Here is a 12,912-nt window from a genome sequence, read left to right as displayed (position 1 = left end):
GAAGGTCATGTGAGGATATAGCAAAAAAATGGGCATCTACAAACCAGAAAGAGAGAATTCAGTTTCTCACCAGAAACTGAATTGGCCAGAGCCTTGATCTTGGACTTCCAGCCTCTAGAACTTGAGAAAATAAATATTTGTTGTTTAAGCCACCCAGTCTGAGGTATTTTATTACGGAAGCCTGGGCTGACTAAGATAACTATGCTTAAAGTCCAGACACTGTAACTTTAATATTAACTTGTAGAAGACTGATAATTTTTTTTTCAGTAGGGATGTAAATGATTTCTGTTTGTAGAAAGGAGAGCCCCCAAGGTTACAGTTTTATTGACTTGTAGGACATTAACCATTTTTATGTAATGTTGTCCTCTGAGCCTTAATTTTCCTGCTCTGTAAAATGCCACTGATAGCTCCTCCTTCCTAGTGTTGCTGTAGGATTAAATATAAGCCCATTGTACTTGTAGGGCACTGTCTAACACACAGTATGCTCTCACTTAAATTGCTCTGATTGTTTAGATCAGAGGTCCATAGCCATTTTGTTGCATTTGTACAATGTTTAAAAATATTAGTGGCAGGGGTGTTCAGTTGGTGGTGGTTCAGTTGGTTAACCATCCCACTCTTGGCTTCAGCTCAGGTCATGTGATCTCAGGGTTGGGAGATTGATCCCCACTTTGGGGCTCTGTGTTCAGTGAGAGTCTGCTTGAGATTCTCATTCTACCTCTCCCTCTGTCCTTCTTTCTGCCCTCTCTTTCTCTCTCTCTCTCTCTCTCTCTCAAATAAATTAACTAATTAAAAAATATTAGTGGCCACCAGGTAAAAGCCAGGATATCTCACATATTTCAGATTTTGACTCCTAACAATTCAAATGGTTAGGCAACACAAGGCTTAAATACTACATGGAAACCAATGACTCGAAGTGGGTGGCATCTTCCCTTTGGGATGGGCAGGTATTGTCCCACTTGCCATAAGCCACACCCAACTCCTTTGTCTGGTCCTTGAGGTTTCAGTCTCTGGGTTAGAGCATCATCCTCCTCATTCCCTAACTAAAATAACCCTCACATATTATGCTGAGTGAAGTAAGTCAATTGGAGAAGGACAGACATTATATGGTCTCATTCATTTGGGGAATATAAAAAATAGTGAAAGGGAATAAAGGGGAAAGGAGAGAAAATGAGTGGTAAATATCAGTGAAGGTGACAAAACATGAGAGACACCTAACTCTGGGAAACGAACAAGGGGTGGTAGAAAGGAAGGTGGGCAAGGGGTTGGGGTGACTGAGTGACAGGCACTGAGGGGGGCACTTGACAGGATGAGCACTGGGTGTTATGCTATATGTTGGCAAATTGAACTCCAATAAAAAAAATAGAATAACCTTCACAGTTTCCAGAGGCTTCCAAAAATGGGCTCTTACCCAAGAGAACTCGTAAAGGTCTCATGGTTCAGACTGATTGTATAAGAGGTGTTCATGGGGCATTTGCCCCTTTCTCATCTCTTATTTAGCCCTGCAGGAAGGGCATGGTATGCTTAGGCTGAGTGCTAGGGTAAGACATCTTCCTGAGGGTCTCTGAGATTGTCATATCCTGCCTGGACAGTCTCCATGACTTAACACCTTGCAGCCCTGCGTTTGAGCACTGGACTAGCTGATGATAATAGTTACTTTAATATAGAGCTCCCACCTATGCCAGCCACTTGCTGTGGGCCATCTTGTAGAATCCTCCAAATCATCTGAAATAGGCATCACAGGTCCACAATCTGAATTTTCAGAGCCTAAAAACCAAAATACTTCTTATTAAAATTGCAGATTGGCAGGTTAGCAAAGTCTGACCTGAACCAACATGAAACTATATGCAGTCTTTATTTCTCTCACTTAAACACTCTCACATTTTGCTGCAAAAATACTGATGTGTTTGATTACTGGATTCTGCCCCATGCCCCTCTGGAGATCGGCATTCACAATGAAATTTTTTAAAAAAAGATTTTATATATCTGGGTGGAGGGGAGAGTGAGAGTGAGCAGGAGGAGGAGCAGAGGGAGAGGGACAAGTGGACTCTGTGCTGAGCACAAAGCATGATGTGGGGTTTGATCCAATGACCCTGAGATCATGACCTGAGCCAAAATCAAGGGTCCAACAATTAACTGGATGAGCCACCCAGGCACCCCTCACATTGAACTTTCTAAGCTTTGAACACATCTGGCTCCAAGGTTTTGAATAAAATATTGAGAATATATATTATAACCATTTTACAGATGAGGAAACTGAGTCCTTGAGAAAAATTTTTTAAAAAAATCCAAATAAGTGCTTTGCTATAATGACCACCCATCAGGGAGTCTGTCCTGGATGACCTGAGTCATGTTGCCTGTCTGAACCTCAGAGGGTTCTCTGAACCTCATAAGAAGGGTAGCAGTACTAGCTAGCTGTTACCATGCACTTAATATGCTTCAGGTCATTTCATTCTCTCTAAACCATCCTATAACATAGGCAATATTGTTGTTGCTCCTTATTTTGTCGATGAAGACACTGAAGTTTAAAAAAATTAAACGATTTGCCCAAGGTCACCAGCCAGTCACTGGAGAGCTTGCATGTAAACCAGCTCTGTCTGAATTTGGTGTCACACACCCTTTCATGGGTTTCAAGGGTCCTCACAGCTCTAAAAGGAGTTCCTTTCTTTTGTATCTCTATTAGATTGCTTACTGAGAAAAGTGTCTGGCCCATTCCACCTCTTGGTCCTCACATTCCAGCAGTCATCAGCTTGACAGAGAGGCCCGGCATTCTTTGAAACTGGTGTTTACTGTTCTCTACCTCTCACACCCCAGGGGAGCGTTCCAGCCATTCAGAGATGTCCACTTTCAAACTACTGCAGGCATTTTCCAAAACATCATTTTCCATGACTCAGTGGTCTGTCTCTCCTTCTTCCTGCTGTAAAGGTTTCTGCAAGTAGGTGCAACATTTCTCTAAGGGCTTTCAGCTCCAACAAGTCTGATCCAACAGGCCCAGTTCCTCAGCTCCTGTTAATGAGGTCTGTCCCTCCTCTTTCTTTCCATCTCTTCTAGGTGATTGCTCATCCTCTCACTCAAGACATAAGAAAAATCACAAGAGCTTCTGCATTGGCTAGGTGTGGGAACCCAGGCCTCACTGAAAGAGAGTTGAGGGCCATACTAGAGGAACCATCACCTTATAGCCAGTTTGAGTGACCAGTCATGTCTCTCAACTTCATTGCTGGAAAGAAATGTCTCTTGGCAAGAAATGCAGTGGTTTGGTTTGGGAAATCAGCTGCCTGTAATCCACCAATGAAGAGATGCTACATGGGGGGAGGACAGCATCAAGGTCTCATCTCACTCTCTCCCCATTCTTTACCCTCATTATTTTGGGCAAGACTTTTAAGCTCACTGGAACTGTTTTATTGTCTGGAAAATTAGGATAAAAACACCCAGTTCTGCCCATCTCAAAGGACTGCAGGGAAAATCACAGTAGTAATGGATTTGACAAGCTTTGTGAACATCACGTAACAATTATTAAGGTAAGCCTGAGGGCAGTGGGTGAGTTGTAGCCAAGGAAGAGGAAGAAAGGTCACAGGAGTCAGCTCTACAAAGAGATGAGTTCAAAAATTCAATAGACTCAACTCCAACAGACCTTGACAGGTGATCCTGGGCTTACACATATATTTCCAACACACATCCCTTTTTCCTGCATCAGGATGATTGTGAATTACTGGGTTTAAGAATGACTGAAAGATTTTGTTTCTGTGTGTCATTTGAAGCATTTTTTTTATTCCTGAAGATTATGGCTTGCACAAGAAATGCAACAAGAGTGAAAATCAAGAGAAACAACAGACAGCAGAAACAAACCTGCACCTACCTTTGGTAGTGAAATGATCAGAGACTATTATAAAACAAATGTATTTATCAAATAAATTATAAACTTGAACATATTTGTAGGGAATAATAAACAGTAAAAAAAAAATCTAGCAGATATGAAAAAGAACCAAATAGAACTTCCAGGAATAGAACACTGAAGTTAGGGATCCCTGGGTGGCGCAGCGGTTTGGCGCCTGCCTTTGGCCCAGGGCGCGATCCTGGAGACCCGGGATTGAATCCCACGTTGGGCTCCGGGTGCATGGAGCCTGCTTCTCCCTCTGCCTATGTCTCTGCCTCTCTCTCTCTCTCTCACTGTGTGCCTATCATGAATAAATTAAAAAAAAAAAAAAAGAACACTGAAGTTAAACACACCATAGGTTCACAGACAAGTCTGGGGACTAGTCAAGTTGGGCGAAGGTGAGAGGCAATGCCTGTCATGGAAAGAGACACTAGGCTTGGTGGAATTGGAGGTGGTGGGTGAAGGAAGGGAAATATAAACTGGACTTCTCGGAGCTTCAGGGATCTCAAAGGTGTTGACTTCTTTGATAACAATGGTTGCATTAGCAGAGGGGCCAGGTTCTCAGGTGGCAGCAGCCAGAACTTCTCTGGGAAAAATGGAAAAGTGATAGCACAAGGAGGCATCACCAGGTCTTAGTAAGTCATTCAGAAATAGGGCACTGTCCATATGTCATAAATTACAACCATGATGCAGAACAAGAAAGGGTAATTAGTAAACTCAAGAATTACTCTTGAAAATCAGCTCTACTTTTTTTTTTTTTTTTTTTTTTTTTTTTGCCTCATTGCATCAGAAAGAGCAAGATGGGTCACCAGCAGCTCTACTGGAGCCACCCGAGGAAGTTTGGCCAGGGCTCTCGTTCTTGCCGCATCTGTTCAAACTGGCACGGTCTGATCCGGAAATATGGCCTCAACATATGCCACCAGTGTTTCCGTCAGTACGCCAAGGATATAGGCTTCATTAAGTTGGATTAAGTGAACTTCCTTGAATGGGTCATCCAAGATACCTACCTTAACCGCAGATGTCCAAGAACCTACTTTGATGCCGACTCATTGTACGTAAAATAAAAATACTCCAATTATGAGTGTTTTAATGTGAAAAAAAAAAAAGAAAATCAGCTCTAACTAAATGAAGGCCATTTGTGATTTTCTGTTGCAGAGTCTTAAAATTGAAGCCAGGAATCAAGATTCATGAAATCTTTTCAGGAGGTAAGACTTCTAATCAAAATGAAAGGTCTTATGAAATGAATGGAAACATAGATCCAAGTCTGGAATCATTAAACTTGGCACTCAGGAGAAACTACAGAATGATTGTAGGGCAATCCCTTCATTTATATAAAAGAGGAAACCAGACTGAGAAAAAGAAAGTATGGCAGACAGAGAGATGGATCACATGGGCAGTCTCCTAGCCTCCGCTTTGAGACTAAGCAATACAACCCACCCACAAAAACAGTTTCCCTTGGCTTAGCTTTCTAAAAGAAGAAAAAAAAGAAGAAGAAAGAAAGAAAGAAAGAAGAAAGAAAGAAAGAAAGAAAGAAAGAAAGAAAGAAAGAAAGAAGAAAGAAGAAAGAAAGAACTCCATCTACTACTATATATAGTAGATGGAGTTGTGAATGCTGGCCCATCTGGTGAATAATTGGCAAAAATCAGAATATAGTGAAATGAGGGCTGGTCTGAGTAAAGAGAAATGAGCAAGTCAGGAAAGGCTTGGAGGAGATAAGCTTTGAGGGAGGCCCTAAGCACTGACACCATGTACAGAAGGAAAGGGTGCCACAGGCAGGGGTGATGTTTCAAGCAAAGACCAGGCGGTGGGGTGCATGCTTAGCCGATTCATTTATTCAACAGACACTTACTGGGAGCCGGTTATATGTTGGGCACAGCAGATAAACGGAAGATGGTCTCTGGTTCGTGGGGCTGGGGAATGTTGAAGACTCTGTGATACATTTCCTGAGGAGAAAGAAGAAACCAGCAGAGGGGCTGGTAGACTAGTAAGGGCAGCGACCTCTCCTGCAGGCAGGGGGCAGTGCCATCACTGCGGGATGGGGACCCATGGGCCCTGAGGCCCTGCACTGGCTTCCGGGGCGGCCTGAAGCTCCTCTGTGCTCGGGGCTGCAGAAGAGAAGGCGCGGGGTCCGCAGCCTCGGGTGCCCGGCCCAGCGGCCTTGCTTGCTGGTCGCCGTCAGTACCCCCGGCGGGAACCCACAGCACCTCGGGACTCCAGCCTTCGGGTCGCGGGCAAAGTAGGAGCAGCGGGCATTTCAGGGTGCTGGCACTGTGGGAGCCTCTGCTTCTTTACATTCGTGTGTGCTTCCCAAGTTTTCTCTCTTAAATATGCTCCACTTTAAGCATCAGAAAAAAATCATGAAAACAACTTCCTAAAAGTATTTATTTCAACTATTACTATTAGCCACAGGTATAAGTGCACTGGTATGGGAAGACGTCCACGATACGTTACTGACTGGAGAAAAAGAGCCTGCCACAGGACAAAACAGAACGTGATCTTATTGTCATAAAACTCTCTACTTGTGTAGTTGATTGTATATACAAAAAAAGTTCTGGAAAAACCTACATTAACTTCTAGTGGGGAGAGGGGAAACTTTACTTTTATACTCTCCTGTCATGTTTGCACAAATATGTGTCACTCTGGCCATTTTTAAGCAAAATATACAGAGGCACTAGGTGCCCTTCGTTGGGTTCATCCACTCCGGGTGGCGGGTGGCCTGCTAGCGCACCCTCCCCCTGCCTTCTGTCCGGCTGTCCGGCTGTCCGGCTGTCCCACTCTCTGGGCAACAGGGAACGCGGCCCTTCAGGCCGCTCAGATCTGTGCCCATCCCACCCAGACAGAAGACCCTTCAGGTGGCACTAATCTTGGGCTCCTTGGACCTGCCCTTTCGTCGCGAGGGTCATCACCCCCTCCAGGTATGCTCTGGCCTCGTGGAGCAGGAGACTCACAGGTGGTTTTTCTCCGCTTCCTCTGTGGCTCTGCCCAGCTTCCCTAGTCTAGAGGAAGGCCTCTGACAGAGACGGTGACGGGGGTGGGGGCCCCTCTGGCTAGTTCTGTCCCGTGCAGGGAGGGGTGACTAGGGAAGTCCTCCAACCTTCACCCTTGGCACCTCCTCCCCCTCACCTCGGGGTCCACACAGGCTTTCTTCCCTCTTCCCCTCTCCCACTCTCTCTGCTCCCTCCTCTTCCTCAGCCCAGCCCAGGAAGGAGGTGGAAATAATTAACACCTAAGTGGAAACTCTTTCACAAGGGTTTGTGAGCTCCACCATTAATTTGCATTTTAAACCTTCTGTCGCTAATTGTGGAATGCAAGCCTTTGTCTTTCCTGAAAGGAAGGGCTGACGATGGAAATCTGGGGAGGGGAGGAGGAGGTTCTGTTTGTGCAGGGCCCCCCAAGCATCTCCCTTCAAGCCTGGTGCAGAGAAAAATAACCTGAGTTGAGGGGAATGTCACCCTTAACAGTTGGTTTCTGGAAATGAGCTCTGCAGCCTGTCTGTGGCTTGGGGCCCAGCTGTCTCCTCCCCGAAGCAGGCCGGCCTGGCACTCCTGCCCCTGACACGGGCCTGTGTGAGGTGGGGCTGGGGGCCTGGAGATAGGTCTGAACCTGTTAAAAGGGGCAGAGGACTCCAGAGAGGAGTGAGCAGCGTGCATTGGGAGAACGTTACAGTTAACTTTTTGAATGCGAAGAGCATTCACCAAAAAATAAAAAAGGTTCGGAGGTGAAAAGCAAGTGTCCCTCCCTGGAGTTTCTGTGGAACGTGCACCATCTGTTCGTGTGCAGATCGAGGTTCTAGGTTTCCTTTGATTCTATGCTGTTCTGTGTGTGTGGCTCGTGGGTTCTCGCCTTGCTCCCCCGCACAGTCTGTGCTTAGACAACAAGTAAGTAGGGGAGTTACGGACCTCGAGCCTAATCAATACCCTATTTATTGATACTCCACAATGATTTTGAGGCTGATTCTTTCTGGGGTAAAACGTCATTTGATTTCTCAAATGGATGACACACTGCCTTGCCTTAAACATGGCACGGCTAACTTCATTTGGTTTTGTAATCTGCCTCTGAGGCATCACCTCTGTGCTGCCCTCCTCTTTCTGTGCCTTTGACCAACCTTTCTGCCGTGGCTCGGTTTCTGGTGGCAGACCCCAGTAACCGTGTTTAATTCACTGCTGCTCTCCGAGAAATCAGCAGATGGCCAGCCTTGATGGGACAGTGCATACAGCCAGAATTGTCAAGGGACACAGTCCATCCTCTGAGGAAAGAGTGACCACTGTTCAGAGGCATTTTCTTTTTTACTTCTATTCTGGGTTCTTTGCATCGTAGATAGCTGGAGTTGCAGGAAACCTAAACCCATGGTGGGTTTCCGGCTGTTATGGGAGCCAGGAGCAGTGAGGGCGGCCTTAGCAGGAGGTGGCGTGAATATTTGATGACATTAAAATGCTGTGGGTTTTGTTCCTTTCCTGGAGTGCTGGAGGGTAGCATGGCACCTGCCCAGGACCCGGCCTGAGGGAGGGTTGGTGGTGGTTTTGGGGACTGGCAGGCAGGTGGGGGTGGTGGTCCCTGTGGTTGTCCTGGCTCTTCCCACTGAGGAGTGGGCCCACGGAGAACAAACCGGCCACGACAGTCTTAAGTAAATACACAACTGAAAATCCACCAGTGGACTTTCTGATGAAAATAAGCCATAGGGAAGATTGTTTCAGGAGTGGCCGTGGTACCATTGTGAGTTTCACCACATTATTATCCTGGATCTTTTGTTCCATTGAACTACGTACGTACTCACCTACTTTGCCTGTTCCTCTGTTGAGTTGTACCTTGCAGATCTTGATGATTCCGGTGCACTCTTCATAAAATAGGAAACTAGAAACTAACCCTTTAGACTCATAGACTACAAACACTTTTCCCCAGTTTTATTTATCTTTGTTCATGGCACTTATTTTTGCCCTATAGAAATTGTCACATTTTCATGTGGTCAAATGTATCCATTGATCCTTTTGGTTTCTGGGTCACATAATCTGCTTAGAAAGTACTCCACTTTTAGATTATATAGACGTACATGTTTTCTCTGAGATATTATATGGTTTCCTTTCTACAGTTTAAATCTTGCATCCAACTAAAGTTTATTTGGGTGTAGAGTCTGACTTCATGATTCCGTCCAGCTGATAAGCAATGACCTCCAATCATCGAATGATCTCTCTTTGCTCATTAAGTCGAAGTGCCATATTTATCATAAACTGAATTTCCATGGGCACTTCAGTCTATTTATGGTCTCCTCCTCTTTTGCTCTACTATTTTTTTCCTCTGCTGTGAACTGTTTTAATTATTGTCATTTCATGATGTATTTTAATAACTAGTAAGAGTAGTGCTGCTTCATTATTCTTCTTTGGCCTTTCCCCACATATTTCCCTATGTTCATTTTTCCGGATAAATTTTATTTTTTTTTCCGGATAAATTTTAATGCCATTTTATCACCTCTCCCTCCCTTCCAGTCCTCTTTCTATTCTAACTGGAAAAGCACTGAGCAGATACATTAGTTGAGGGAGAATGACATTTCAAAAGATGGGTGTGTCTTCTCATTGACTCCAGTTTTCTTTTATGAATCTCACTAGATCTTTAAAATTTTCTTCCTATAGATCTTACAGACTCTTGGTTAAATCTGTCCTATGAATTTTATCTTTTCAACCACCATGGCAAATGAACTATGTGCGTTTCAGACTTTCTCACTGGCTGTGTGACTTTAGGCAAACCACTCACTGTTGCCGGGCCTCAGTTTCCTTGTGTGCAGAGATGGGGGTGTGCCTCCCAGATCCCTTAGTGTGAGGCTAGCCGACAGTGTGAGCCGGTCCTCCACTCTACGCAAGATGCTGGTATGTTCAGGGGCAGCTCTGCCCTCATTGCATTTTCATGAGAAAGACCCAGGTCAGCTCAGTTTCTCTGGTCCCAGCTGTGCAAACAAATACCTGGGTCAGCCCTAATTGGAGCCCCTGTGAGTCCCCTGCCCCCTCCAGTGATCCACCGAGTCTCAACTGTGCCCGACTCCTCTCTTGCTGCAGGCTGGGGAGTATTCCACGCCCAGCCGCCCTTTGCCGGGGACCCACCAGGTGCCAGGCACCGTGCTAGCCTCTGGCCTGGCGCTGGCTGTTTATCTGGTCGGCGTGGACAACCACTGTGCAGAATTCACACCTCCCAGCGCAATTTGCGTTTGGGGCTCAATTCTGAGTTTGTTTGGGCCTCCCGTGTTCCCTGAACAAATGAACTGGTCAAGGGTCTTTTTTCTCCAAGGTGCCACAGAAGACACAGCCAGGGCGGGGGGCGGAGATGTGAGGCTTGTGCGGAGAGAGGATGCTCAGACAGGGCACTTCTTAGGGGGACAAGAATGTCCCCACTGGCCAGCCTGGGGAAAGCCTCCCACCCCGGCAGGGTGTCTTCCACACGGTCCCGCTGTGGCGCACCCCGCTGTGCCGAGGACTGGGTGACAGGCTCACACTCCCGGCTAATTCCAGGAGGGACACGTTGACCCATTTATCCTAATTGTTTCTTTAATTGAAAGTCAGCAAGAGAAGCACAGGTTTCTTTCCCATGCAAAAGAGGCTGGAGCTAGGAGAAACAAGCCAGAGGCATAAGAAAACAGATGCTAGCTTTAGCCTGGCTTTGGGGAAGGAGGGCTTTGTGCCTGTGTTCTTGCATCATAATGTATTGGAGTTAATTTGACGGGTAGGGGTGCTTAGTTAGCCAAACACTTTAATAGGATTGAAGGAGGCTACTCTCAAGCCTTGCATGGATGAGAATGGACTGGCTAAGCCCTCTTTTCTTTAAGGAAATAGCCCCCACACTTGTGCAGGCCAAAATAATTAAGTAATTAGCAAAGGCATTTGTCAAAATGCCCAGTGAGGCTGACGAAAATGACAGCTTTGAGAAGGATGAAGAGCTTGCAAATAGCATTTTCTCCAAGCTCTGGGCTGGGGTCAGGCCTGGAGCCTGCGAGAAAAAAACGCCTGCCTGGGACTCCAGAGTCCCAGCTCAACCTTTGGGGTTCAAGTTCACTTCCCTGTGGCAAAAACCAAGGTCCTATTACTAAAGAGGTTTTCTTGAAAGGCCTTTGGAACATCAAAGGGCTCTAACACCAGAAAGTAAGTGAAAAATAAGGGAGTCATTTTCCTTTTCAAAGGATTGAAACTGTTAAACAGCCAAGTCTGTGGTGGAAAAAGCATTTGTGGTTTACTGACATTGAAAGGCTGGGGAAGTAGCTCGAGGTTATAAGGCCGTCATCACCATCAACAGGGAACTGACTGCGCACCTACTGTGTGCAAGGCAGATTCTTGAGTTTCCTTAGGGCCAGAGGATCTCTACCCTGCAGAGGCTTGCAGTGTTTGCTACGTGTGGTGGCGTAGACTGGTAAATCGAGATTCTCCCAATGTAAGAGAAAAGCAACCCTGGCAGCAATAACCAGGTAGGGTCCCTTCAGTGTGTCAGGCACAGGGTATCTCATTCGGTGCCCCAGACAATCTTCTGATGTTGGTGTTCATCTTCCTCTTTTAGTGGATGGGAAACAGGCTCAGGGAAGTCAGGAAACAGAGCCAAAAGGTGATGCAAAGGACAAGTTGAGAGCAATGGAGTCATAAGGCTTGGGGTTGACAGCAGATTCTACTAATCCAGGAATAAGCACTGAGAAAAGATCCTTAGATTTGGAGGCTGCAGTTGGCCGAGTCTGGAGGGCGGTGCTTCGGGGGAGTGAAATGGGTGCTCAGATGTCCAAGAAAAGGTTATGAAGAGTGAGTCTTCCAAAAATAGCCAAAGGAAGAAACATCACCATCCGTTCAGTGGGGGATGCTTCCTGAGCTGGGGGTGGGAGAGATGCTCAAAGAGAGGGAGAGTTTGAAGATGCCTGAAGGGAAGGAAATATTTGAGAAAGGTCCTTCCTGGAGGAGGTGGCCCAGAGAGTGACATACAGCTTAGGGAGGAGGTAGCCTTGCTGGGGTGGGGGGACAGGGAGAGGAAAAACTGGAGAGACCATGTTAAGTTGTGGTGTTTGAAGTTAGAAAGGAGGGAGGCCATTCAGAGGTGCTTTGAGGGGGGGCGGGGAGGAGGGTGGAGAGGACTTTGGTGCCGGGGAAGTGACTGACTCAGGTTCTGTCTGTGGAGGAAGTCAAGATCTAGGAGGCAGAGTATTTCCACAGCTGTACACAGTGTCTGGGCTGGGGCTGGGGGTGCCTACTGTGGGAGGCACAGGATCTTAGAAGGCCAAAGGTTAGGGGCCCTCTTCATGAGTCCCGAATGAATGATGGCAGGGCAAGAGCACATCACCTACCGATGTCTCCCAGAAATAAGGCCAAGGAGGCTGGAAAAGGATGACGGCAAGAACAAGGGGAGAGCTGTGTACGTGGGAACAGTCCGGGCAGTGGTGGTGGCATAATGACAGAGAGGACAAAGTAAAACCTTCACCTCTTCTTTTTAGAGGTGGTAAGAAATATTGGGGCTCTTGGGGTTGGGCCAACCTGGCTTCTAATCCTGGTACTCAACTTACTAGTTGTATGACCTTGGAAAAACCATCTGGTATATCTCTGAATTTTAAAGCTCATCTACAAAATGGGGGTGCCACACTCACTCATAGGATGTGTGTGACAAGTAATTAATGATTGTAAAAATCTGGAGCAGCAGTACCTGGGGCATAGTCGGTGCTCAGTAAATGGCCACCTCAGAAATGTTGGAACTGGAAGAGAGCTCAGATAGTCAGTCCATCTAACAAATGAGGAAAAGGAGACCCAAAAAGATTAGGGAAGATGATGGAGTTCCCATGAGGTCACACAGTTCATGACAAAGGCACGTAAGGGAGTGGGTGCAGGATGGGAAAGATTCTGGAACCGTAAAGGTCCCCTGGCCAGGCGCTGGTCTGAATACAGATGGGGGCATGAGGGTGTGTGTTGGGATTGGGGGCAGGTGATGGCTCTTTCCAGGGTGACAAGTGCTTACCAGGACATAAATGAATTTTCCAAGGTCATACAACTAGTAAGCTGAGTACCAGGATTAGCAACCAGATTAGTCCAACCCCC

The 12,912-nt window shown here is 46.4% G+C and overlaps 1 long non-coding RNA gene and 1 pseudogene across 5 annotated transcripts in view; one reads left to right on the top strand and one right to left on the bottom strand.

Annotated features, from left to right (window-relative positions):
• LOC144301384 (uncharacterized) overlaps positions 1–12,912 on the bottom strand; it is a 56,611-nt gene that overhangs the window by 27,562 nt on the left and 16,137 nt on the right. For 4 of the 5 annotated variants that reach the window (XR_013368211.1, XR_013368210.1, XR_013368214.1 and 1 more), the window contains exons 3-4: positions 5,721–5,814; positions 1,674–1,764 (exon numbers count right to left, since the gene is read on the bottom strand). This is a non-coding gene — a long non-coding RNA (uncharacterized LOC144301384). The remainder of the gene's footprint in view (positions 1–1,673; positions 1,765–5,720; positions 5,815–12,912) is intronic. The other variant, XR_013368213.1, reaches the window with a different exon arrangement.
• Positions 4,633–4,982, top strand: LOC144300827 (small ribosomal subunit protein uS14 pseudogene; annotated as a pseudogene).

The sequence above is a fragment of the Canis aureus genome, chromosome 29, assembly GCF_053574225.1.
Source record: "Canis aureus isolate CA01 chromosome 29, VMU_Caureus_v.1.0, whole genome shotgun sequence".
Classification (NCBI taxonomy): Eukaryota; Metazoa; Chordata; class Mammalia; order Carnivora; family Canidae; genus Canis; species Canis aureus.
This window is presented reverse-complemented; position numbering and strand designations above follow the sequence as displayed.